Raw genomic sequence first — 27,979 nt, forward strand, 5'->3', positions numbered from 1 at the left:
GTCAGATCAATGGCTCTTTGAAGAGCTCTATTCCTCTTACAGACGACTAGTATCTGGATCAAAACCTGGGCAGATCACAGTGTCCCGCATGAATCCCAGGGGGAAGGTACTTATTGTTTAAAACATGAATTCACAATTTAATAATCACATCACTAACACTATCAAACACTTTTTATTCTAAGGTTAAAGAAAGGAATTTTTGCCTCTGATGTTTATCTACATGTTTCATTGAAATTGCAGCAGTAATTCTTACCTGTGCATTGACCCTCATGCTGTGGGTTCCTAGTTGACCTGTCACTTCTTTCTGGACCCAAAGCTCATCATTTGTTTATTCTGGGAGCCCCTTGGTGCCATGCCTGGAGCTGTGTCCTGGGCACAAGACATGGGTGTTAGACCTTGAGCTTTGCTGACTCAGAGGAAGGTGGTGGTGGTCGTTTAGTCGCTAAGTCATGTCCGACTCTTGTGACCCCGTAGACTGTAGCCTGACAGGTTCCTCTGTCCATGGGATTTTCGAGGCAAGGATACTGGAGTGGATTGCCATTTCCTTCTCCAGGGGCTCTTCCCGACCCAGGAATCGAACCCAGGTCTCCTGCATTGCAGGTAGATTCTTTACCGACTGAGCTATGCACACACACAAGTACTTGAACCACGAGAACCAAGTAAATGATGTGAAGCTGGGCCCAGGCTTGAGGCAGAACCTGGGAGGTCAGGACACATGGCCACTTCCTCTGTCTATCAAGGGTCCATCATCTTTTTAAAAAAAATACATATTTATTTTAATTGGAGGTTACTTTACAATATTGTATTGGTTTTGCCATACATCAACATGTATCCGCCACAGGTATACACACGTTCCCTATCCTGAATGCCCCTCCTTCCTCCCTCCCTGTACCATCTACCTTCTCTTCTCCTCTTTGTTTCTGTGCCCCCCACCCCCCTATCTCTCTGGCCACTCAGCATCCCCTTACCCTCACAAGCACTGCTTTCTGACTCCTTCCTGGTCCTGTCACCAGTGCTGGGAGTGAGGGTTCAGTGTCGTGTGGGTGGCCTTTTGGGCTTGAGTGGCAGCAGATTCTCCAAGACAGGACTGTGGTGAGCGAGCTGATGGTTTGGTATATCCAAAATAACCCTGCTGGGGACATGAAGTCGACAGTCTAGGTGCTCAGGAAGACTGTCAATGCTTTCCCATCTGGGTGTCCTGGTACCTACTTTCCACCCAATCCCTTCAATCTAGTCCTGATTCCAGGACACATGGCCTGGCTCATGCTGGTGAACTTTTCCCTTCAGAGGATGCTGTCCCCCTACAAGGATACTCCAGAAGTTGAGGGTCCAGAGGAAACCCCAGGAAACCCTGTTACTACTCAGCTGAGATTATGGGACTTCTGTCCTGAACAGTTTCAGGAGGCCAATGGCTACTTCCTAGACATTTTTGTGATGGATAAAATAAGCATGTGTATATGAAATCTAATCCTTATGGGGGATTCCATGTAACTGACTGACATGTTTCCAGAATTTGTAAAGGTGATTTTTGAATATTTGAGACTGATTAGTTTCTCCTGAAATATTCAGTTCAGTTGCTCAGTTGTGTCTGACTCTTTGGGACCCCATGGACTGTAGCATGCAAGACTTCCCTCCCCATCACTAACTCCTAGAGCTTGCTCAAACTCATGTCCATTGAGTCAGTAATGTCATCCAACCATCTCATCCTCTGTCGTCCCCTTCTCCTTGTGCCTTCAATCTTTCCCAGCATCAGGGTCTTTTCCAATGAGTGGGTTCTTGGCAACAGGTGGCCAAAGTATTGGAGATTCAGCATCAGTCCTTCCATTGAATATTCAGGAGTGATTTGCTTTAGGATTGACTGGTTTGATCTCCATAGTTTGGTCTGAGGTCAAACAACAGGGAGGGAACACAGTCGCACCCAATCAACAGAAAAATGGATTAAAGGTTACTGAGTATGGCCCTGCCCATCAGAACAAGACTCAGTTTCCCCCACAGTTCTCTCCCATCCCAGCTTCCATAAGTCTCTTATCCCTTGAAACATAGATGTTGCCGGTTAATGAACTCATGTCAAAATTTTAGAATGTTGTATTGAGATACTTAATTTAAAAGTAGTTTAATTTAAAAAATGAACATTTCTTATACTCTGCCAGCTTCCCTGGTGGTTCAGCGGTAAAGGATCTGCCTGCAGTGCAGGAGACACAGGAACATGGGTTCTATCCCTGAGTCAGAAAGATCTCCTGGAGGGGTTGATGGCAACCCACTCCAGTATTTTTGCCTGGAGAACTCCATGGACAGAGGAGCCTGGCAGGAAACAGTTCATGGGGTCGCAGAGTCGGATAGAACTGAGCATGCAGGTACACCACATCCTAGGAATACAGTAAAGCAAGACATAAATCCCCCATCTAAAACCTATAGAACATAATCCCCCCAAACTAGGAGAACAACACAGAACCACAATAAATGGAGGGGGAAAAAGTCAAGCAATAAATACGCCTGTCAATAGATGGTGAAACAGATTGAATAACCACAGCTGCGCAGAGGAAAAATTGGTATTTGTTGGGAACAATTACCCTTCAAGCAACTTGATTCTGGAGGATTTGTTCAAAAGAGAGTCAATCAGAAATAAAACAGCTGCTTTTAATGGGGGGAGAGGGCGTTGTTTCCTACTGGAATAACTTGTATTGAGGAGAGAGAGGACCAGAGAGGAGTAGGATAAGCTGGGTCACCAGGTGCTGCAGACACAGAAGATGCAGTGAAGACCCCAGACACTCTGAGCCAGGGAGGGCCCCAGACAGTGCCCCGGGGGAGGATCCTGGACAGCCTGACCTGGGGGAAGGCCCCAGAACTGCCCAGCTGTGACTTCTCTCTCTATCCTTCTGATGAAATAACAAACTCAGGGAAATTAATTTTCCTAAAGGTATGTAAGTCCAAGTGTGTGTACCTGGGTACTCCTGCATCCTATTTGCATGCTAATCTCAGCCAACACCCACAGGATCATTGAAAAAGCAAGAGAGTTCCAGAAAACATCTATTTCTGCTTTATTGACTATGCCAAAGCCTTTGACTGTGTGGATCACAATAAACTGTGGAAAATTCTTAAAGAGATGGGAATGCCAGACCACCTGAACTTCCTCTTGAGAAACCTGTATGCAGATCAGGAAGCAACAGTTAGAACTGGACATGGAACAACAGACTAGTTCCAAATAGGAAAAGGAGTACGTCAAGGCTGTATATTGTCACCCTGCTTATTTACATCATGAGAAATGCTGGGCTGAAAGAAGCACAAGCTGGAATCAAGATTGCTGGGAGAAATACCAATAACCTCAGATATGCAGATGGCACCACTCTTATGGCAGAAAGAGAAGAAGAACTAAAGAGCCTCTCGATGAAAGTAAAAGAGGAGAGTGAAAAAGCTGGCTTAAAGCTCAACATTCAGAAAACTAAGATCATGGCATCCGGTCCCATCACTTTATGGCAAATAGATGGGGAAATGGTGGAAACAGTGTCAGGCTTTATTTTTGGGGGCTCCAAAATCACTGCAGATGGTGACTGCAGCCATGAAATTAAAAGATGCTTACTCCTTGGAAGAAAAGTTATGACCAACCTAGATAGCATGGTAAAAAGCAGAGACATTACTTTGTCAACAAAAGTCTGTCTATTCAAGGCTATGGTTTTTCCAGTAGTTGTGTATGGATGTGAGAGTTGGACTGTAAAGAAAGCTGAGTGCCAAAGAATTGATGCTTTTGAACTGTGGTGTTGGAGAAGACTCTTGAGAGTCCCTTGGACTGCAAAGAGATCCAACCAGTCCATCCTAAAGGAGATCAGTCCTGGGTGTTCATTGGAAGGACTGATGTTGAAGCTGAAACTCCAATACTTTGGCCACCTGATGCAAAGAGCTGACTCATTGGAAAAGATCCTGATCCTGGGAAAAATTGAGGGTAGTAGGAGAAGGGGATGACTGAGGATGAGACAGTTGGATGGCATCACCGACTCAATGGACATGGGTTTGGGTGGACTTCGGGAGTTGGTGATGGACAGGGAGACCTGGTGTGCTGTGGTTCATGGGGTCTCAAAGAGTCAGACATGACTGAGTGACTGAACTGAACTGAATTAAACTCAGGAACAGGATCCCAGGTGGTTTGAATGGCTAGGGCATTCTCTAATTTGATGATGGAAACTCAAGTCCCGTTGAATGCTTACCATGTAGGTTCAGGGTGAACTGTTGATTTTATTTATGCTTCACCCAGAAGGACCTGAATGCCTGATGGGATCTGGGATCCAGGCACCCAGTGGCTCTGCAGAGAATCAGAGCCAGTTTTTATTGAGTACCTACTATGTGCTGGGAGTTTTGCTAACCTCGTTTTATCTTCAACCCCAGGAGGTGGGTGTTACAGGGATGAGATCAGGGCTCAGAAAGTTCACAAAACTTAAGAATGAAAGCAAATCAGTGGAAGCATGGAAGGATGAAGGAGATGGTCTAATTTAAGCCACATCTCTAACTCCCAGGTGCCCCCCGAAGGGTGCAGAGCAGGTGAACGTGGCTTACACCGATGTCAGAGCCTGGATTCTGCCCGCTGCCTCCTCTATGTCGGTTACCTTGCTCAAAGTGCTGGAATGCAGCCGAAATTTCCCTCCAGATCAAAACAGTCTGTACCAGATCTTGGGGAGAACTGAATCTCCTTGTCTTGTGGTGCGTGTGACAGCAACAGCTTGACAGTCTGTGCTGCAAGCAGGCCTGTTTCCTCGAGCACATGCATTCCTAGCTGATGCTTCAGAATTCTTTTCAACGTGGCACTGGGACTGGGGTTAGAAAGGTGGGAAAAGGCAATGTGAGCTGTGGGTACCACGCTTAAAATCCTTGCTCCATGGATCTCCTTTGCAGTGGGATTCTACTTCCTTTTTGAAGACTACGTGATGGCCCGCCCTAAAATTTCCTTACTTGATAAATTATATGTTTCTTTAGATCTAGCACTTGCCAAATTTCAATATTAATTGTGTGCAAGTCTCTTTTCAAGCCACAGGGTAATTATAGCTATTTAGGATTTATCACCATTGTTTCAGTGATGTGCTATCATCGTCTCTCATGTTTTGCCTTGAGCATAAAGAAGCTAAACAAAGAATTTCAAAATGTTAGCAAGTAACATCCATCCAACAACACATGATATGAAAATGTCGGTCTTCAGTCCTCCACCCAGCTCTCCCATTTCTTTCCAACAGTCTGTTAGAAGGAGCTGCTGTGTGTGTGTGTGTGTGTGTGTGTGTGTGTGTGTGTGCACGCTCGGGTGCTCAGTCATGTCTGACTCTCTGATCCCATGCACTGTAGCCTGCCAGGCTCCTCTGTCCATGAAATTCTCCAGGCAAGAATACTGAAGTGGGTTGTCATTTCCTTCCCCAGGGGATCTTCCTGACCCAGGAATTAAATGCATGTCTCCTGCACTGGCAGATGGATTCTTTACCACTTAGCTACCAGGGAAGCAGAAGAAACTGCTGGTCATCATCAAATCATTCCAACAGTGATGAATGTTTAGAAATGGCTCATCCCACACTTTTCTCTGGGTTTGTCTCCAGAGTTTCACAGTAGACCTGAGTCCATTGATAAAGCTCCCAGGGACTGTTGGACCAGCTGGTTCTCCTGCAAAATACAGGAGGAAGTGTTGATGACGTTCATTGGGGAACAAATGTCCCTCCCGCAACCTGAACATGCAAGTTAATTTTCCACCACAAGTAGCCCTGGGCGGGATGGACCCCCAGTGGTGCCCAATTCTGGAGAATGCTGGTCTGCTTTGGATACCTTCCAAGGAGTTAATTACCAGAGGGTCACCATGGAAACACATTCTTAACTCGTGAGCAGAACCCGGGTCGGCTGGTTACTGAGTCCGTAACTTGTAGGAAGGCAGGTGCGTATTCTGTGCCTTAAATCAGAGCTGCAGAGTTTCATCTAATAAGGCTGGCTGCAGGGGACCTGTGGACCCATGTGTGAGAGAGGAGCATCAGGATGCAGAGATGACCTGCGTGTTCAGCAAAGACCAACCTCTTCTCATCTGCAGTCTCTTCCCTCTATGTCCTGCCCTTTCCCTTGAACCTGGGTTCTCTCTCTTTCCTCTTCAGACACAAACATTTGTTGAGTCTCTGTATCATGCCAGACTCTATGCTGGGTGCTGGGAAAACAGATGGTGAGAGACATGGAGGCAAAGGTCCCTCCCAGAGCTGGGACCACAGTGACGGCCACAGGCAGCAGACATACGAACAAGCCAGCAAGATAAAGCTGAAGGTGCATGTAGGATGTGAGTGAGGGAATGTGTGTGTGTGTGTGTGGGTAGCCTGAATCCACATGTGCATGACTGTAAGTCTGTGTGTGTTTGTAACTGGGTGTCTGAGCACTATTTCTGGTCCAAGTGATCTAGCCAGAAAAAGCTTGGTCTTGTAAGGAATAAAATAGACTAAGTATGGCTGGAAGACTGTGATCCAGGACAAGAGACAACCCCTGGAGAGGGCCTGATGGTGGGCGGGAGGAGTGGACACCCCCATGGAGGGGCAGAGGAGGAGCTGGCGGTCTTGTTGAAATTCAGACGCTGGTGCAGTAGGCTTGGGGCAAGGCCTGGGGCCCTGCATTTCCAACATGCTCTCAAGTAATGCCCAGCCTGCTGGCCCCTGGACCACACTCTGAGAAGCAAGGTGTCTGCCTCCTCATGCAGAAGTTTCTAGCTTGCCACACTGCTCAAGATGATGGCCTTTCTGCATCTGGGCTGCCTGGATGCTGACAGAGGATGGTGTCTGAAGGTCTTGGGTAAAAGTCCCAAGTTTCTGCAAATGCTGACTTTTGTGAGAACTGGAAACTTCTGCCTGATCTCCTCTCCTTCATTTCCCCAGCCTGCTCAATACCCCAAGTGGTAAACGGGAAATGCCCAGCCTGCTCCACTGTGCTGAGCCCAGTTTTTGTAAGTTTTTGAAGGATTTATATTGGGATAATTTAGATTTGTGGAAGAGTTGCAAAGAGAGTCCAGAGAGCCCCCCACCCCCTACCCCTTCTGTCACCCAGCGTCACTTAACAGAGACCTCTTTCAAAACCACAGTTCAGTTGCTCAGTCATGTCCGACTCTTTGAGACCCCATGAACCGCAGCACACCAGGCCTCCCTGTCCATCACCAACTCCCGGAGTCCACCCAAACCCATGTCCATTGAGTCGGTGATGCCTGCCAACCCCTTCTCCTCCTACGCTCAATCTTTCCCAGGATCAGGATCTTTTCCAATGAGTCAGCTCTTTGCATCAGGTGGCCAAAGTATTGGAGTTTCAGCTTCAACATCAGTCCTTCCAATAAATACCCAGGACTGATCTCCTTTAGGATAGACTGGTTAGATCTTCTTGCAGTCCCAGAGACTCTCAAGAGTCTTCTCCAACACCACAGTTCAAAAGCATCAATTCTTTGGCACTCAGCTTTCTTTACAGTCCAACTCTCACATCCATACATGACTACTGGAGAATACAAAGCCACAGGCATTTATCAAAGCAAAGAAATGAGAACCATTAATGCCATACAAATAACTCACCTCCAGACATCACTCAGTACTCCCTGTTCCTGGTCAGAACCAGGATGGATGCCAGCATGGTGTTTAGTCTCCCAGGTCCCCATGTCCCTTCCTATCTATGACAACCTCTCAATGATTTTTTGTCTCTCTTGACCTAGAAATATTTGAAGAGCAGTGGTCATGAGACAGGCTGGGACCTGGGACTCTTTGCTGCAGAGCTTGCATCTGGACAAATGTCTCATTGAGCTATAAAATGCAAAGAAGTTATAAGGGGATAAAAATAATCAGGTGTGTGCACAGTTGGGGCACATTATGGACAAGGTACAAAGATCAAGACCTCTCCACCACCCTGCCAGTTGCCACTTTTGAAGAATCAAGAGAAAAACTGGGTACTATGCAAGCCTTCTGCACTCAACACCACCTAAAGGGTGGGTAAACCACTAAGCCCCCCTCCAGCCTGACCCCTGGATACACCCCTAACTTCACCCCATGTAAGGAACCAACTCATCCCTGTACTGGTTTTGTCATACATTGACATGAACCCACTACGGGTGTACATATGTTCCCCATCCTGAACCCCCCTCCCACCTCCCTCCCCATCCCATCCCTCTGGGTCATGTTCGACTCTTTGAAACCCCATGGACTGTAGCCCACCGGGCTTCTCTGTGCATGGGATTCTCCAGGCAAGAATGCTGGAGTGGGTGGCCATTTCCTCCTCTAGGGAATCTTCCTGACCCATAGATTGAACCTGAGTCTCCTGTGTCTCCTGCATTGGCAAGCAGATTCTTTACCACTAAGCCAGTTGGGAAGCCCATAAATGACATGCTCCTATAAACAGTAAGAACTTACTGTATAGCACAGGGAACTCTTCTCAATATTCTGTAATGACCTATTTAAAGTGAGTGAAGTCACTCAGTCATGTCCAACTCTTTGCGACACCATGGACTGTAGCCCACCAGGCTCCTCCCTCCATGGGATTCTCCAGGCAAGAGTACTGGAGTGGGTTGCCCTTTCCTTCTCCAGGGGATCTTCCTGATGCAGGGATGGAACCCAGACCTACATGGGAAAATTTTTTAAAAGAGTGGATGTATGTATATCTATAACCAATTCAATTTGCTGCATAGTAGCAACTAACACAAAATTTTAAATCAAACTATACTCCAGTAAAAATTAAAAACGAAACAAGAAGAACAAAAGCAAAATGTTGCATAAATGGAATCATACGGTATATTGCCTCTTGACTTTGGCTATTTCCACTTGGCAAAATGTATGTGACCCATCCATACTATTGTGTGAATTGATCACTCATTCCTTTGTATGAGTGAGTGACAGCCGCTCAGTCGTGTCTGACTCTGCGACTCCGTGGACTATACAGTCCGTGGAATTCTCCAGGCCAAAATACTGGAGTGGGTAGCCTTTCCCTTCTCCAGGGGATCTTCCTGACCCGGGGACTGAACCCAGGTTTCCTAAATTGCAAGCAGATTCTTTATCAGCTGAGCCACCAGGGAAGGCCAAGAATACTGGAGTGGGTAGCCTATCCCTTCTCAAGCGGATCTTCCCAACCCAGGAATCGAACCAGGGTCTCCTGCATTGCAGGTGGATTCTTTACCATCTGAGTTAACAGGGAAGCCCAATAGAGTATTATTCCTTTTTACAGATAAACCACTGTTTGATAATCCATTCACCTGTTAATGCGTATGTGAATTGTTTCCAATTTGGGGCAATTCATGAGGTGGATGAAACTGGAGCCTATTATACAGAGTGAAGTAAGGCAGAAAGAGAAACACCAATACAGTATACTAATGCATATATATGGTATTTAGAAAGATGGTAACGATAACCCTGTATACGAGACAGCAAAAGAGACACAGATGTATAGAACAGTCTTTTGTAGTCTGTGGAAGATGGCGAGGGTGGGATGATTTGGGAGAATGGCACTGAAACATGTACAATATCATATGTGAAATGAATCGCCAGTCCAGGTTCAATGCATGATACAGGATGCTCAGGGCTGGTGCACTGGGAGGACCCAGAGGGGTGGGATGGGGAGGAAGGTGGGAGAGGGGTTCAGGATGGGGAACACATGTACACTCGTGGTGGATTCATGTTGATGTATGGCAAAACCAATACAATATTGTAAAGTAATTAGCCTCCAATTAAAATAAATTTATATTAAAAATAAAGTAAAAAATAAAATATAATATATATATATTTTTTTTACTGTATTGGTGTTTTTCTTTTGGCTTACTTCACTCTGTATAATCGGCTCCAGTTTCATCCATGCATAAGATAGAAGGAATTGAACTGATTGATATAAAATGATAAATAAAGATTTTTCTAGATGTGCTGATAGGTGAAAAAAGCAAATTCCAGAATGTAAATATTATTGTAAGACTATCATTTAAATAAATAATCATCCGTCAATTTAAAAAAAACAACACAAAAAAAGAATAACATTCATAAATAGACTTGCAGACGTAAAGAATAGACTTATGATTGCCAGTGAGGAGGGCAGTTTTACCATGTGTCTCCTTAATGATTAATGATGATGGGTATCTGTGATACTGAGATTCCTGTGAGATCTAGGAATCTATGTTTGCTTCAGGTCTTTGCCCACTTTTAATTGAGTTGTTGAGTTTAAGAGATCTTACATATACAAAGCATATGTCTTTTATTAGACATGAGATTTGAAACTCTTTTTTCCAAGTGTGTAGCATGTTTTTTTTCATTCTCTTAACAGTGTATTTCACAAAGTAAAACCCTTTGTTTTTAAAAAGTTCAATTTACCTTTCTTTTGTTTCCTTTTAAGGTGTGTCATAGCTATAAACTCATTGTCAAACAGTTCAGGTAGATTTTTCTCCCTAGAAAATCTCTAGAAGATGTTTCCTTCTAGAATTTTAATATTTTATGTCTTCCAGATATTTAAAAACTAAGAATATGCATTTGTTTCTCTCGCCCCCTCCCCTTTCTTGGTAATATCTTTGTCGGGTATTGGAATTAGGATAAACCTGGCATCATAAAATAACTTGAGTAGTGCTCTCTTTAAAAAAAATTTTTTTTTTGGAAAATGTATCCCGATTTGGTAATATTTCCTTCTTAAGTATTCGATTGAATATGCCAGTGAAGCTATCTGGATCTATTTTTAAAAGATTTTTCACTACTAATTTAGTTCCTTAATGTATATAGGTCTATCTAGATTATTTATTTCTTTCCAAGTTTTGGTTGTTTTTGTGTCTTTCAAGAGACTGGTATATCTCATTTCAGTTGTTGAATTTATCATCATAACTTTATTTGTAATATTTTCTTCCTTTTCTTAATATCTGGGGGATTAGTAAAGATGATCCTTCTTCCAATTTTGATATTGATAGTTTGTGATTCACTTCTTTTTATGTTTCCTTTTTTATTTTAATAAAAGTATTAAAAACTTAATATTAATGTCTTTATATTTTAAATGAATTTCTTCTAGACAGAATATGTTTGAGTCTTCCCCTTTTTTAAATTCAACCTGACAGTCTCTGTCTTTTAACTGTCTTTCATTTAGACCATTTGTATTTAAAAAATCATTGATAACATTGGATGAAAACGTACCATTTTGTTTGCTGTTTTCTGTTTATTTCACTTTTTAAAACTATTTCTCCCTCTCTCTGCCTTCTCTAGATTTAACTAACAATTCTATGATTACATTTTGTTTTTTCTACTATGTATTTATACATCTCAATTTTTTAATGTTTGCCTTAATATTTACCATTGACTTAAAAAAAATCTAAGTTCACTTTCAAGAAATATGATGCCCACTTCATATGTAGTATGAGAGACTTACAGAAATAAGTTCCTAATTTTTCCCTCCCATCCTTTGCGTCATCCTTGGCATATGTTTTACGTTTACATACAAACATGTGATGCTTGGTGTGTCTGTAATACGATGCAAGCCCTCACCCATGTCTGTAGTCACATGCTCTCCATGCTCATGTTCACCCACGTTTGGCCTTTATCAATTAATTAACAGTTTAAGTTCAGTTCAGTTCAGTCGCTCAGTCGTGTCCGACTCTTTGTGACCCCATGGACTGCCGCACACCAGGCTTCCCTGTCCATCACCAACTCCTGGAGCTTGCTCAACTCATATCCATCGAGTCAGTGATGCCTTCTAACCATCTCATCCTCTATTGTCCCATTCTTCTCTTGCCCTCAATCTTTCCCAACATTAGGATCTTCTCCAATGAGTCAGTTCTTCGCATCATGTGGCCAAAGTATTGGAGTTTCAGCTTCAGCATCAGTCCTTCCAGTGAATATTCAGGACTGATTTCCTTTAGGATGGACTGGTTGGATCTCCTTGCAGTCCAAGGGACTCTCAAGAGTCTTCTCCAACACCACAGTTCAAAAGCATCAATTCTTTGGCACTCAGCTTTCGTTATAGTCCAACTCTCACATCCATACATGACCACTGGAAAAGCCATAGCTTTAATTAGATGGACCTTTGTTGGCAAAATAATATCTCTGCTTTTTAATGTACTGTCTAGGTTGGTCATAGTTTAAAGCTGAATTTTATTACAGTATATATGCTTATTATAATATATGTGAATTTTATTACAATATATACAAGATATCAGACGACATCTGCTCTGCATAAGCAAATGTGTGGAACTTCTTTTTCCCTGCATGCTGTCTCTCTCCAGGTTTTGACTTTTTTGTTTGCTCTGCAGTCTAGGTTCTTTGATGGGTTCAAGAGAAGTCAGTGGCTTGCAGTTTGCCTGGTCCTTTATTTGTTATAAAGATGGAAGCAATAATCTGTCCCAGGTCTCTCCATCCCTGAAGTAAAATCTGGAGTCTGTGACTCCACTTTGCTTGAATTGTATTTCACTCTCTCTCAGTGAACAAAAATTCCATTACAGAAGCTTGATCTTATCTGGCTATTTGGCTGGTGCCTCTTCTAAGAAACTGTCAGCGTAACTGCCAAGGCTCCTGAGTACCTACCAACTGTATCTCACACTAGAGTCTGTAGGATGCTATATCACCTTTCCATTATTTCCAAGATTTCATTCTTTTCACTTCCGTAAAGGAAGTCCTATGAATTCTGCAAGGTGCCCTTAGGATAGCAAAAAGCCTGGAATCAGCCAGATCTGGGTTCAAATTCCTGTTCCACCATTTTTCCTTGAATGACAAAGTCAATTTTTTAAATCCCTCTAGGTCTTCCTGGGTGGGGGAGATTATGTGTAATTACACATTATTCCTTTCACATAAATGACAACTGAGGCAGCCACCATTTGGTTTTGTCTTGTAGAGTTACTTCTATAAGATAATCCATATTTGAATAACTCCATAGAAGCATCAAGTCCAGTTTTCTTGGAAAGAGTCTTAGTAAACTCCAGTGAAGCATTCAATCCTTTTCGATTCCAGAAGAGCTGTGTCCTCATCCCCTGCCTCCCTCTCCATGGGACAGAACTGCTTCTTGGACAATGTGCTCCATTCCAGCCAACATCCCCTTCATCTACCCTGATACTGAAGTTCAGAGTCTAGGAACCATTCCTAAAGCTTCACTCTCTTATTCAATCCATCTTCAAACCTCATCTCCCTGACTCTCCTGCATTTACTAGCCTTGGTTCCAAAAGCACTGTCATCCTTCCATCAGGCCTGCAACCACCCCCGAATGGTCTTCCATGCAGTGTTCCCTGCTCCTCTGCCAAGGGTTCTTTCTTAAAGGGACTCCTGGTTCCACGCCAAGCCTGTGCTGATTTCCATCCTTTGATTCCCACCATCGTCCCTGGTGGTTCCCCTTGATGTGTTCTGTGGCTCCTGCACCCCGATTTTTAGTTCTATTTTGTTTACCACAACTAGCTGAGACCTCGCCACCAGCTTACAGGAGGCACTCAATAAATATTGGTCACGTAAATGAATGAATGCATGAGCAATGAATGAATGAATGAGTAATAACAGGAGTCTCATGTTGCGGAAGAAGGGATCCAAATTCAGAAAGAAATAATAGGAACTCTTATAGTCAACACTGCTATAGCACTTATCCTGTGCTCACTACTGCTTTAATTAAGTAATTTAACACATGCCAAAACTGCAAGGCAGGTGCTATTATTTTTGTTTTATAGATGAGAAAATTGAGACCTAGAGATGCCTACTAATTTACAAAAGTTGTAAAGTAAGTTGTGTGTCTATTTATAGAAATCTATAAAACTGATTGAGTTTATATTACAAATGGGAACAAGTAATTATTAAAAATTAAAAACAGTACTAATGAAACACTAACAACTCAATTCTATGCTGAAGCATTAATATTCAACTAAATGCGTGAAAACGCCCAAAGATCATTCTGATAACCCTTCAATGCTCCTGCCCAGGGTGCAGAACCATGACTATAACCAATGTCTTCTGAGACAGGAGTGTCTGGTCTCTCCACCATCAGGGTCCTGGTTCTTAGAGGGGCATTTCTTTCCTGAGAGCAGTGATGAATCCCAACACAGGTATCCAGACTCTTGGGATTTGTTCAAGCTGGAAGGAGCCCTGGCCTGCGTTACCCTGTGCACAAAGGCTGTGATCCCTCTTTCTCCCCTTGAGTGTCACCTTGCCTCCACACATCCCAATCAATAAGCCACATGGTGTGTTGGGAGGTGGGGTGTGGCACTCAGCAGAGGTGCAGCTCAGAACCTTTGCCCATGGTGTTTGTTAAGCTTTCCCCAAGGCATTTGTTTAAAATTTGATCTTTCAAAAATGCAGAGTTTGAGGTTAATTCAAGAGAAGGAAATGGTTTCCCAGGTGGCACTAGTGGAGAAGAATCCACCTGTAGGAGATGTAAGATCTTCCCCCGGGGTTGGGAAGATCCCCTGGAGGAGGACATGGCAGCGCACCCTAGTATTCTTGTCTGGAAAGTCCCATGGACAGAGGAGCCTGGTGAGCTACAGTCCACGGGGTCACAAAGAGTCAGACATGACTGAAGGGACTTAGCACACACAAGAGAAGGGAGCTGATACTGTTCAGAAACGGTGCTCTCAGGCTGTTGTCCAAAGCTGTTGAGTGTTTGATGTGAATTCTCAGACGTGATGAGGATGCAGACACACACACACACACACACACACACACACCCCTTACGTACACTCTATACAAATTTATGTGGTGTTTTATGTGCATGTAAACAAATATATATATATATATATACATATGTATAAACACGTATCTGCATATACACATGGAAATTACCTTGGGAAGCAGTTTGGCAGTTTCTTAAAAAGCTAAACCTTATACAAATCTAAAATTATTATATTGTACACTTGAAACTGATATGTTATACGTCAGTTATACCTCAGTTAAAAAAGGTTAAACCTACAACTAGCATATGGTCTAGATTTTCTATTCCTAGGTATTTATAGAAAAGAAACATATGTCTGTACAAAAACACATAGATGACTGGTTGTAGGTATTTTATTTGTTGTGGCTTTTCACTCACTAAATCATGTCTGACTCTTTTTGACCCCATGGACTGCAGCCTGCCACGCTCCTCTGTCCATGGTATTGTCCAGACAAGAATCCTGGAGTGGGTTGCCATGCCCTCCTCCAGGGAATCTTCCTGACCCAGGGATCGAACCCAAGTGTCCTGTGTCTCCTGCTTTGGCAGGTGGGTTCTTTACCCAAGAGTGCCACCTGGGAAGGCCCCATTTTATTGGTATTAGCCCCCAAATGAAAATAACCTAAATGTCTATCAACAGAAGACCTGATAAACTGCCAGGCATCCATATAATGGAAACTTCTGGTGATAAAAAGGGATGAGCCCGTGGGCCCAGCAGCAGTGTGGATGGAGGTGAAAGCAATTATGAGAGTGAAAGAAGCCAGACAGCACTGAATACGCCCTGTGTGCTTACGCTTACATAAAACTCTGGAAAATGGAAATTAATCTACAGTGACAGAGAGCAGGTCAGTGGTTGCCTGGGCAGAGAAGCGGGAGCGGAGAGGAAGGCATGCAGATGGGCGGGAGGGAGCTCCAGATGGGGATGTGGTCCAACATATATAAATAGATCAGGCGTGGTTTCACAAATGTGTCCTGTGTCAAAGTAACACGTCGCACACTTTAAATGTGGGAAGCTTATTAAAGGTCAATTATACCTCAGTAAGACCAATTTAAAACATCCTTGGTGGGCTTCTTTCCCTCATTATATTTCAATCTGCAACCCCATATTGACTGCACAGTGTGCTGTGCTCAATTGCTCAGTTGAGTCCAACTTTGCGAATCCCATGGACTTTAGTCCACTAGGCTCCTCTGTCCATGGGATTCTCCAGGCAAGAATACTGAAGCAGGCTGTCATTCCCTTCTCCAGGGGATCTTCCTGACCCCAGGATCAGACCGGCCTCTCTGCGCTGGCAGGCAGGTTCTTTACCACTAGGGCCACCTGGAGTGGTCCCTCAAATTAAACGGGCTGCTTTTGGTAAGTGTTTAGGTTGCTTCCAGTCTTCTATGATTATTTATGCATATGTGTCTTTGTTCATTTAGTCAATTATTTCTACAGCTTGAACTGGAAATGGAGTTGGGTCAAAGGAGATAATTTCTTAGAGATATGGTCTAACTGCCCTGCTAAGTTAAAAAAAAAACCCAAACGAAACAAAGCACAGCGTAAAGATGTTCTGTGGGTTTACTCTCTCATGCACAGATTTACTCTTTCCCACAACCTTAAGCAGCACAGCATCCAAATAATACACTGACAACCCCGCTATTTCCCTTAAAGATGATAGGGTGGCTGACCCCAGGCTGGAAAGGGCAGGGGCGTAGCTGGGGCACGCTGCCATGGAGGCAGGTCCCAGGGGGACCCATGAATAGGAAAGGTGGTGACATCATGCCTTTAAAAAGTAGCTCAATTCGTAAATGGACAAGTAGGAATTATCACTGTCAAGACAAGCTCTATTTTCAAACAATCGCTTGTGAGGTCGGGCAGGGGCACCACCAAGCTGTACCATCGCACAGACCGGGCTCCTGTGCCCAGTGTCAGAGGTAATGGCAGATGGAGACCCTCAGCTGTCTATGCAGAAAGAGCCCTTCCTCCCCTGCCTGCTGCCCAGAGGCCAGCTCTTGGCAGGGGGCTGTTTCCATCTTTGTCCAGCGTGGTTCTGCTGCTTGTACTTGACCTATGGCTCAGATTTCTGAGATGCAGATTTGCATAAGCAGCTGGGCTTCCACTCGCTGTTTGCAGTACAGCTCATCAGCAAAGAGGCGGCTCTTCCCCTTCCCTCACCAGGACCCTCTCTCTCTGTCTCTCTCTGACATATACCGCTCCTCTCCGCACAACCAACACAGAACAAAGTCACTTCCTGGTGGACTTCACTAGCCTAGGGTCCTTTCTGTCCACAAATCCTTTCCATCTGCTCTTCAAGGCAGATGGAGGATCTGGCTCTGGGGCTTCCAGGTGGGGCTGTCAGGATTTGCTGAGGCCTCAGGCTCTAGAGTCTGATTCTGAAGCCTGTTTCATAGGATGCAAGTGGGTTTTTATTTCAAAAGACATGTCTCCTGAGCTGCCAGAAGGAGGTAGGACCAGTAGAAGATGTTGGAACTTGAAATATGACGCGAAGACTCATTGGAAAAGACCCGGCTGGGAAAGATTGAAGGCAGGAAGCGAAGGGGGTGGCAGAAGATGAGCTGATTGAATGATGTCACTGACAAACTGGACATGAATTTGAGCAAATTCTGGGAGATGCTGAAAGACGGGGAAGCCTGGAGCCTTGTAGTCCATGGGGTCGAAAAGAGTCAGACACGACTGAGCAACTGGACAACAGTCTAAGGGGATGCGTTTCCTGGGTTCTGATGGAAGGTAAAGGAAAGTTGAGATTCCATGTTTCTCCTGTGTTTTGACCCCTAGTCTACATTTGCCCACTTTACCATTATTCTTATTTTGAGGAAGTCATTTTCATCCTGATATTCTAGAATGCTGCTTATGTTTTGAAGGGAAGTTTTTAGAGCAATGACGTTGTCTTCCGTGAAATATCTGAATTAGGTGGGCAGGCTTTTAAAATCCATTTCATTAGGTACTTAGGGGTGCACTTGCAAACACTCAGAAAGACCTTGGGAAGAAAATAGCTTAGGAGTACTTAGAAATGAGACTGTGTCTTGCTTCTTCTTGCAGGTTCTGATAGCCGGAGGTAGGAATGCATCTTCTGTTCCAGGAGGAAATTGAGACAGACGTGATGAGCAAACCTGGAACTGGGTGATGGGAGGGGCTTCCCCCGAGGAGGACAAGCGAGACCTCTGAGCATCCACCACACCCCAGGGATGCTGACAAGCCTGCCGGGGAACCAATACATCACTTCAAGGGTGGGGTCAGTGCCCTGAAGGATGTGACAGGGTGAGTGTGGGGTAAGGACCAAGCTGGGCAGAAGGGACAGAGCTCTGGTAGCTCCTTGACTCTCCCCCATGAACCCTGCTGTCCCCGGGATGTACCAGAGGTCCTAGGGCCCATGACAGTTGACTGTGCTCACCTCGACCCCCTCCAAGCTTGGGATGCCCTATCCCAGAGTCACCACTGACCACAGAGGGAGTGTTTACACGGTGGAAGTCGGCAAACCCTGCAGATCAGAGCTTCCTGCCCTGTCTCCTGAAAGCTGGATGTTGACACTGTTTGGCCACCCCTGCCCCAAGGGCTCTCTCTGTCCCCGACGTCTCCCCCCACCCCCCCAACTCCCAACCCATGCAGCTGACTACTGTTGGCAAGGAGCAGCCTGTCTCTACAGTTTGGGTCATCTCCCTGGGCATCCCTTGGAGCTTGGACGGTGGGTAACACCCAGCGTCACGTTTGCAAAGAGCTTAGGTGGTCACAGATCTATCAGGAGGGGGCCTTGAGGAAGGAAGGAGCCCCATGCGGGTTGCGTCTCAGGAAGCCCCTCCCCTGGGATGTGCTGCAGATAGACCCTGGGAGGGACACGCAGCAGCCGCAATGCACTGGAAGCAGCCTAGGAGGGAGACACAGGAGCAGAACACGGAGGGGCTTAGAGAAGTCCAGAGTCTGGTGGGTAAATTGTAGTGGGTTATCCCTTCTGAAGGGGCTTCCCTGGTAGCTCAGTGGTAAGGATTCTACCTGCCAATTCAAGCAATGCAGGTTCAGTTTCTGGGTTGGGAGGATCCCCTGGAGAAAGGAATGGCAACCCATTCCAGGATTCTCTGGAAATTCCATGGACAGAGGATCCTGGTGGGCTACAGTGCATGGGACTGCAAAGAGTAGGACGTGACTAAGTGACTAACACACAACCCCTCTGAAAATCAGAGTGAAATAAAGGGAGATTAGAGGGGAGACCATGGATGCTAATGAGCATGTAGTCGTTCTGAATATGAGAAGTATTGGATTACGGGAATAACCAAGAAAGAGCTTGATGAAATGGCTTATTTATATTTAAGCTCAACAAGATTTGTAAAGTAGAGCACTGGTTGATTGATGACTCTTTGATTCAATCAGAAGCTTATGGAGAGCAAACTGCGTGCTGGGCAAAATGTGCTGGAGCTGCAATTGAACAGATTAGATGAGGGCCCTAGTTTACTGCCTGGCAGGAGAGATAAGAAAGAATCTAATAATGACATCAACAATTGCAAATTGTAGCATGTGTGAGCTTTACAGACAGAAGGGAGCATGTGCAAAAGTCCTGGGGTGCAAGTGAACCTCCCGCCAGGAAGGGGCAGAGTGACCAGGCTGCGGGGGTGGACAGGCCCGAGGGCTGAACTGGCCGTGACACCCAGGCTAGGTCTTCGGGTGACAGGGAGCACTGAGGGCGTAAACCAGGCAGGTGGGCCTTCAGAGGTGATGTGTTAAAGTCCACTGGCAGGAATGCTGTGGAGGGACAGGCAGGCTGGTGGAAAGTCCTGGAAAGAATAGCTCCCCACTCTTCACATCCTGGTCCTAAACTCCATGGTTCCCAGGGCCTGGGAAGTCGCAGCCTGACACCTGGTTCCGCAGCTCACCTTGTGATTTTCATTAATGCAAATTCAAATACTTATCTGCTCTGTAAAGACTTAGTGAGTTTAAATAACCATCATCCCATCAATGAATTCCAGGGATGTTGGAATCATCATTCTCACAGATAGAACAGGCATTAAATCCACAGGGGAGTCATTAAAAGATGGCTCTTTCTCTCCATTTGACCAAAGCGGCAGCTGTAATGTATTTATTCAGGATTTAGAAAATAGAATTCAATTAGAACTGAAATGGTGTTAAATTAAGTAATTCCTATTGTATTTGTCTGACAGACAGGGGTGGCCTGACCTGGGAGGGAAGTGCCCCTCCTATGCCCCCGGTTCCCTTTCAATGGCTGACAGAGACCACTGGATCCCGTTTAACCCGTTAAACTCTCATTTAATTCTGTTAGTGACACCTGAGAGCCATGCAGGTTTATTGGTGCAATTTGATAAGTTAATAGGAATAATCTTCTTTGTTCAACTTCTCTGGTGGGACTTCACTCATGCAGTATTACTGTCAGGCACAAGTCATGTGGCTTGATCATGTTCCCTTTAAATAACAAGGTATAATGAAACGATAAAACAGATGGAAATGGATATGCCAGTTCCCTTTTTATTTTACTTTTTACCATGATAGAGTTTGAGATTTCGGTGACAAGGAGACTTTGAGCTATTTGGGAAGAAGCTGTTTCAATACCTGCTTCGTTGCAGCTAAATTCTTGGTCGCTGTCTGCCAAAAAAGGGTAGATTTCAGGCAATTATTATGGACCTGAAGACAGAATTTTCTAGCCAATTAGAAAACAAAATGAAAAATATTCATGGTTTAAAAGAGCCCTGACCACTAAAGAGAAAAAAGGAAAAACACATGGATTTGGGGTTTAGCTGTCTACATCCAGTTAATGCTATGCTCAGTCACTTCAGTCATGTCCGACCCTTTGTGACCCTAAGGCCTGTAGCCCACCAGGCTCCTCAGTCCATGGATTCTCCAGGCAAGAACGCTGGAGTAGGGTGCCATGCCCTCCTCCAGGGGATCTTCTCGACCCAGGGATTGAAACCCAAGTCTCCTGCATCTCCTGCATTGCGGGTGGATTCTTTAATGCTGCACCACCGGGAAAAGCCCCACCCAATAAGTACTTCAAGCAACTATTCAATTTCTCCCTCCGCTGCATAGTCACAGTGTAATGTGAATATTCAGATCCTTTACTGGGACAAACATTCACACTCAGGGGTAAAACTTGCTCTACAGTTACAACAATTACATGTCCAAATGTGGATTCTGAAGACATGAAGAGAATCCTGAATGGCAGACTGCATTTTATCCATTTGAGATTATAGCTAGAGTGTGAGATATGTTGGTAAAAATTAGGGTCTGCTCCCACAAGTTACCATTTCTTTCTATAGACTGAGGATCAAATGCAGTGACATCTTTTTCTATGCTTAGAAAATAAATGGTGGACAGTTTGGTTTTGAGAGGAAAGGGGATGGGTGCAGGGCTTAGAACATCACTGTGCATTTCTGAGCTTGGTGTTGAAATCAGAGTGTGAATTGAGACAAATGGTAAGAAATGTTTGCAGTCCCTAGACAAACAGCAACCTCAATGCATTTTTCATACATGTAGACTTGGCAGTTTTCAAAATGCCTCTCACAGAAATGGCTAACATATGATAAATACCCCATAAGACATGTACAATCCCTGTGGAGCTTCAGGAAGCAGATGGTGTGTCTGTAAAAATAAGGATCAGGCGAAGAGAGCAAAGGGGAGTGGGCCTCGGAGGCTCCTGTTAGCAGAACGCCACCCACCCAGAAGCCTGAAACCCTTTGCTGATCCAGAGAAAATTCTGAGTTCAGATGAAAGGTAATTTCACTGGAATACACTGAGGAAGTGATAACTCATGACGTGGACTTTTGTTGCTGGAACATGTAGGTTCTCACTTTTCACTGCAGGCACCGTTCAGAGAAGCTCAAGCTGTGGGTGCTTCCTCTTGAAGAATGAGGTCACCAACTGGAAAACTGGATCAAATCTCATCATCTCAAATAACCAGCCAGGAGTCTTGATCCTGGCTAAGAAGGTGAGAGACCAAAGAGGAGGAGATGCCATCCGTGGTTGGTGCTGAGCTCTAGTAGGTGGCTCTTTTCTGGACATGTGGGTGGCAAGTCTGGCCTTCAAAGACATGTACATGCCATTTAATAAGAGATGCACTCAGCTTCCTGCTGGAGGGCAAAGGCTGTGAATCCCAGACAGGAATCCACAGCCCCTCCTCCTCTCCAGGGTCAACCATGAGCCCCAAGCTTTTGCTCAAGGAAGGCTGAGCTGCGCCTCCAGGTATCGATGCCCTTCCTTGATGTGTTGTTCAGTCACTAAGTTGTGTCTGATTCTTTGTAACCCCACGGACTGCAGCAGCCAGCTCCTCTGATCTCTACTATCTCCTGGAGTTTGCTCAAATTCATGTCCACTAGTAAGAGATGCTATCTAATCATCTCATTCTCTGCTGACCCCTTCTCCTTTTACCTTCAATCTTTCCCAGCATCAGGGTCTTTTCAATGAGTTGGCTCTTCACATCAGGTGGCTAAGCTATTGGAGATTCAGCTTCAGCTTTAGCTTCAGTCCTTCCAGTGAATATTCAGGGTTGATTTCCTTTAGGATTGGCTGGTTTGATCTTTGCAGTCCAAGGGATTCTCAAGAGTCTTCTTTAGCACCATAATTGGAAAGCACCAATTCTCCAGTATTCAGCCTTCTTTATGGCCCAGTTCTCACATCCATACATGACTACTGGAAAAACTATAGCTTTGACTATGCAGACCTTTGTCAGCAAAGTGATGCCCTGTACATTCTGATTATCAAGTGTGCTTGTTATTTCTTTGAATGCCCTGTAGTTTGTTCCAAAGGAGAGCCCATTGGCTCTACTAGCAGTGTGGTCACTGGCGGGGCCAAGTGTCCTGCAAGCCCACATTAACCTCGAGAGGTAGCAGCTCTGGCAAAGCTGTGGCAACAGAGGGTCAGGATGGGAAACCAAGAAAATAAATACCTCCTAATCGAGTGCTGGTGCCCCTCTGGGTTGTGGGGGTAGTATCTCCATGTAGTTTATTAACTTAGTTAAATCCATATTTCCTTCCTCAAGAGTAGGAATCGTGATAATAACCAAGTCCACGAAAGAAAGTAAAAGTTTACGATTGTGAATCATGAAATGCTTCAGATGCCAGGAGCAAACAGCGCAGCGACTCAGGCTGTTCAGTGAGCCCTTTGTCTCGTAACAGGTGCTGGGTGCCTGCTGGGACAAGACTTGGGTGTCCTGTCCCTCTGGCAGGCATGTATGTCCACGTGCACATTTTGAATCAGTTCCCGAAGTGGACAGGCCATGAGAACTATTGCACAAACCTCTATTTTCCTAAATCATTGTTTGAGAAAAATTGTTCTGAGTTTTCAATGCGAGAGCCAATAGCCATCCAGTTTATTGTGCCACATTCAATCAATTCCTGAAAGTCCTGGGAAAAACAGACTGTACGTAGTAATAATAATCATAATGTCTGTTTGCCTATCTTGAGCTGCATTTTTATGTTACCTTGTGGAATTCTTAAAAGCAGGAGTTATTACTCTAAGGTTAGAGGTGAAGCCTAGAAATAAAATAACGTCCCCAGACAATGAATAGGGGTACAGGGTTTGCATGCCATGCACTTGAATTGTTAACTTGAACGGCAGCTTCCCCACCACGTTCTGAGTGTCAGGCACTGTGTTAAGCATGTTATGTGTGCAGTCACTGCTCCCTGGGTGCTCAGGAATTGTTGCTGATCAATAAGTCATGTCAGCATCCGGGAGAGATCACTGCTGAGAGGATGGTTTCTGAAGTCCACTTTTCCCCACCGAGTAGACAAACCCTCTGAGGGGCTCTTATAACAGAGACAGGCTCCAAGCCCCTTGGCATACTATCCTTACCTTCAAATGTAAAGAGATTCTACCCCCCTCAGTAACATCTTCAGTGTGGTACCTTAGTTCTACACCCAGGAGACAGGCAGTCTGTTCCCGTGATGTTGTCAAGTTCAAGGTCACTCGCCCATTTCTTGATGTCTTCACCAGTTGTTCAGTTAGACCCAGGCTGTTCAGCAGGCTCTGTGTCAGGCTGCACTTTGCATGGAAAATAAATGCCCCCCCCCCAAAAAAAAAAATCACAGCTTCCAAGCCGCATGGTTTCAATCTTTCACTGGTGATTTAAATTTTAAAATGTTTCTATTATAAACCCTGAAGAATGGTTTCTTCTGGGTTCATTTTAAAATCGCCCTGTAACAATCCTGTTCCTGGAAATATCAGTCAAACTTAATAATAGGAGAGTTGAAAATAGAATGATAAAGACTTTTCTAACACTTCTTTCCCCCATTTAAGTTAGATGACAATTTTGTTTACTTGGTTCAAGTGAAATTCCAGTTGCATTGTGAGCTTTTTAGAAAAATGAGACATTTATCTTCTCTCTGTACAACATGGAGCTCACAAGCTCCTGTAATCTTGATATAATCTTTACAGAGGTCCATAAAGACGGCTGCCACGGTATATAAACCTATCACGGCCAGGGCAGCCTGTTTCTCCCAGCTCATGGACCAAGTGATACTGAGTTTTCTCCTTGGTCCATTAGGGAAGAATTTAGTGTTAGTCGCTTAGTTGTGTCCAACTCTTTGCAACACTCTGGACTGTAGCCTGCCAGGCTCCTCTGTCCATGGGATTCTCCAGGCAAGAATACTGGAGTGGGTAGCCATTCGCTTCTTCAGGGGATCTTCTGGAGCCAGGGATCAAACCCAGGTCTCCTGCACTGCAGGCTGATTCTTTACCATCTGAGCCACCAGGGAAGCCCTTAGGGAAGTAGATGCAGCTGATATCACGTGTACATTTGATCAAGAGTCCTCAAACTCAAATACCACTGCGGTCAGGCAAGACATACACATAAGTAAAACACACTTGGTGTGAAGACAGAAGGGAACTCCTCCCCCACCCCCACTGTAGCTCTAGCATCTTCTGGTCACATGGGAAGCGGGCACCATGCTGTCAGATCTTAATTTCCCAGGAAAAGCCAGGAATCCAGACACTTTATGTGAAATCACCTTAGCTATTGGCAGGTCATTAAAAAAGCAAAAGGAAAAGCATCGCACAAGCCAAGCAGAGCAGACCAGCAGGCCAAGAATGCCGGCGCCTTGCAGCCTGAGTTCCTGCTCCATTCTGAGGTCAGGTTGGATCTGAGCATCTCCCTGAATCTCATCCTCGACAGGCTAATTATTCTGAGCGTCTGTCCTGGACATCGTGGCTTTTATACTCACACGTTCTTGCCTTGTTTTTATTAATACTTCTAGTTCCCCACTTTACAGCTCTGCCTCACGACCTGTTGTCACCCAAATTATTATTATCAGCAGCTGGATTTGACAGGTTTTCTCAGTTCTACTCCCATTATTATTTCACTCAATTCCCCACCCCACCCCCTTTTTGCTGTATTGTATACATGCACAAAGACATATTGGGAACTTCAAATGCATTCAGCACCAAGCAAGTCATTTAATACAGTGATCGCTTAGTGCCCTTTGCAACAATTGCATTTAAAATGTATCGTTCTTTTATTTACTGCTCTGGTCCACACTCTCCACTTGATGCTAACATTTCTTGACTTACCATTCAATCAATAATTCCAGAGAACAATTGGTTTCCCTGAACTCTCCCACAAATGTCCTTAATTTCCTTGCTTTAATTCCCAGAGTCATTCGTATTAACTCCCCAGTCTAGTGAGATTACAGCTTTGCGGCTCTCAGCTGTTGGCTGAAAAGGACCCATACAAAATGCTAAAGATACTTCAACTTGTGTTTCTCAGTAGGTCTATAGCATCTTCTCTTTCTGCCTCTTATTTTTAATCCTTCAAGGCAAAACTATTTAATGTATGTGTTTGAAAGTAATCTCATTTTGAATTCATATGGGCCATCATTTAAAAAATTACCAAGCCACATATGTACCCAAAAGTATGATAAACACCAGGCCTATTTGGGATATGGAGAAACTTAGAAACTCTTTCCTATAAATTTTCCATGAGGATACATGCTGGAGCTAGAAACATAGAATGCCAGTGGCAATTGCTTTTCCTAGCAATTTGCTTTTACAAATAAAAGATGTGCTCTCAAAATTGGATATTAACAGTATACAGTGGAAATTGACATGAGCAATGTTTCCACACCGTGTTGTTAGGATTCCAGGTGCCGGCAAAGAGTTGGCTCAGTGAAAATCAATGATTTTATTAATATATACAGGACCCAGCTCCTCATCCTGCTTAGAGGCTCTTTAATGAGGTCGATGCTGCAAACACAGGGTTTTGAAAAAAGTGAAATAAATGGCATGTCAGTTCTGTAAGTCATGGTTGGTGCTGTATTTTTTCCCTTTTCCTCCCCAAATGGAGCACACTAAATAACCAGAGTCCTTGGATGTATATGGTCTTGTTAAAAGAGGCTCCTGGATCCTGAATTAAGTCACAAAAATGAGGTTGAGACAAAGCTGTATGTGCCCCCCAAAACCACCCAAATGCCCAGATCTCTCGGTCCCTGCACAGCGGGTTCTCTCCAGCATGCCCAGCATCACAGAGCTCATTAGTGTCATGATGGGTGTGAAGTTAACTTCCAGAGCTGTTGAGAGATCTAATTAGATGGAATGACTGATTGTTAAACACTTTAGGCTCTGGATGGCACTCACTTTGCAAAATAAATCAAGTTTCCTATGTATGCGTCCGGGTCTCGTGGGCTGGAAGAAAAAAAACATGCAACCCCGTATTTGTCAGAGAGTCACCACAGTTCTCATCACTAAGGTTAAAAGTACATTTTGTTGTTGTCAAGGGTGAGCAAGAGAACACTTTGACTTTACCTGTAGCTCCTTAGGCAATACTATTTAGTTACCAAGTTTTAACTGGAATATTTTATTCTTCTAAGAGAGGAGAAGCATGTAGAGTTGGGGAGATCCCACTTCCATCCCCTTCTTTCTGTATCTCCTTTTTTAAAAACTAATTTTGTTTATTTATTTTTGATGATGCTGGGTCTTTGTTCCCGTATGGACTCGTCTGTAATTGCATGAGAGGGGGCTACTCTTTAGTTGGGATGTGTGGGCTTTATCACGGTGGTGGCTTATCTTGGGGAGCACAGGCTCCAGGCTGAGAAGGCTTTGGTGGTTGTGGCACATGGGCCCTAGAGTACATGCTCAGTGGTTGTGGTGCATGTGCTTAGTTGATCTGTGGCATATGAGACCTTCCTGGACCAGGGATTGAACCTCTGTCCCCTGCCTTGGCAGGCATATTCTCTACCACTGAGCCACCGATAGAGAGAGAAGCGCCCCCTCTTTCTCTGTTTCTAATTGGATACTTCAAAAGTGGGACATGTCATATCCTGTTCACAGATGAAGTGCAGTGAGAAGTGCCATGACTCAGTGTCTACTCCAAAACCACAGCCCCTCCAGAGCACAGGCAGTCTGTCTCCGGGAGAGATGCCGCTGTGCGTGGGGCCTGGGCTTGGATGGGAATTCATGACCTTCGGCGTGCATTGGTTATTAAGATTTCAAAAGTGTTACAGTATGTTGTCACAATATTATGTCACTTCCTCCCAAAGTACGGAAGACATCATGACAACATGTATCTCATCAGACTATTATCCGTGGAGGCTGATTAACGCAGACAGCCGACGGGAATCCTTCAGGTACGGGGAGCGTTCCGAGGGCTGGCATTCCAATGAGACTCATACAGATGGCTGCACTGACATCCGTGCCCATTTCTTTGGAAGAATTTAATTTAGAGCAAAGAGAATGCTTTGTTTCTCCTGTGGCTTCACTTTCTGAAGCTCATCCTTACCCGGGCAGTCTTTTCCTTAAGTTCATGGGTCAGTTCTATTCCACAGCGATACCAGCATGAGTGTGCAAGGGGATGTGCTATACACAGTGTTTAGCGTGACCTTGTTTGTGTTGGGGGATTGTGAGTCACCATCTCACAGTGCAGGAGTGGAGGAACAGGCGAGTGCATTGTGGTGCATTCCTAATGGAGTACGATGGACTCATGAGACGGTGGGACGATCCCATGTACTGATGTGGGAAGGGGCCTAGTATGTTGTTGTGTGAAAGCAAATTGTAGGTTGATGTGCATCGCTGAATCTTAGTTTCATTAAAAAGATTGTAAGAAACCCAAGTTTTCTGTGTGTGGGAGCGTGTGTTTTTTTTTCTGCATGCAAATCTGTACATGTGTTCACATGTGTTCACATGTGCGTAAGTGTGCACATGTGTGTACAGGTGCATTGCGTGCATGCTTGAGTATACGCTGTCTCTGTGTGTGCATGTGTGGATGTATGTGCATGTGCATCTCTCTGCGCTTGCGTGTGAGTACACACGTTTAGGTGTGTGCTCACGTGTGCACTCGTGCCTCACAGAATGTGTCTGGACAAACACTCCTGCCTGCATCAGGCTTCTGTTGTCACTCCATAGACAGCTTTGCATTTGGGTGGGGCTTTCACTTTATATATGACTGTTCTCTGCATTTATTAC

General features: G+C 44.7%; 1 long non-coding RNA gene across 1 annotated transcript; it reads left to right on the forward strand.

Annotated features, from left to right (window-relative positions):
* The first annotated feature begins 16,694 nt into the window (after positions 1-16,694).
* Positions 16,695-27,626, forward strand: LOC132657562 (uncharacterized). The gene is made up of 3 exons (XR_009595949.1): positions 16,695-17,320; positions 17,633-17,851; positions 21,394-27,626. It is a non-coding gene; the product is annotated as an uncharacterized LOC132657562 (long non-coding RNA).
* The last annotated feature ends 353 nt before the right edge of the window (positions 27,627-27,979 follow it).

This window comes from Ovis aries, chromosome 13, assembly GCF_016772045.2.
Source record: "Ovis aries strain OAR_USU_Benz2616 breed Rambouillet chromosome 13, ARS-UI_Ramb_v3.0, whole genome shotgun sequence".
Lineage (NCBI taxonomy): Eukaryota > Metazoa > Chordata > Mammalia > Artiodactyla > Bovidae > Ovis > Ovis aries.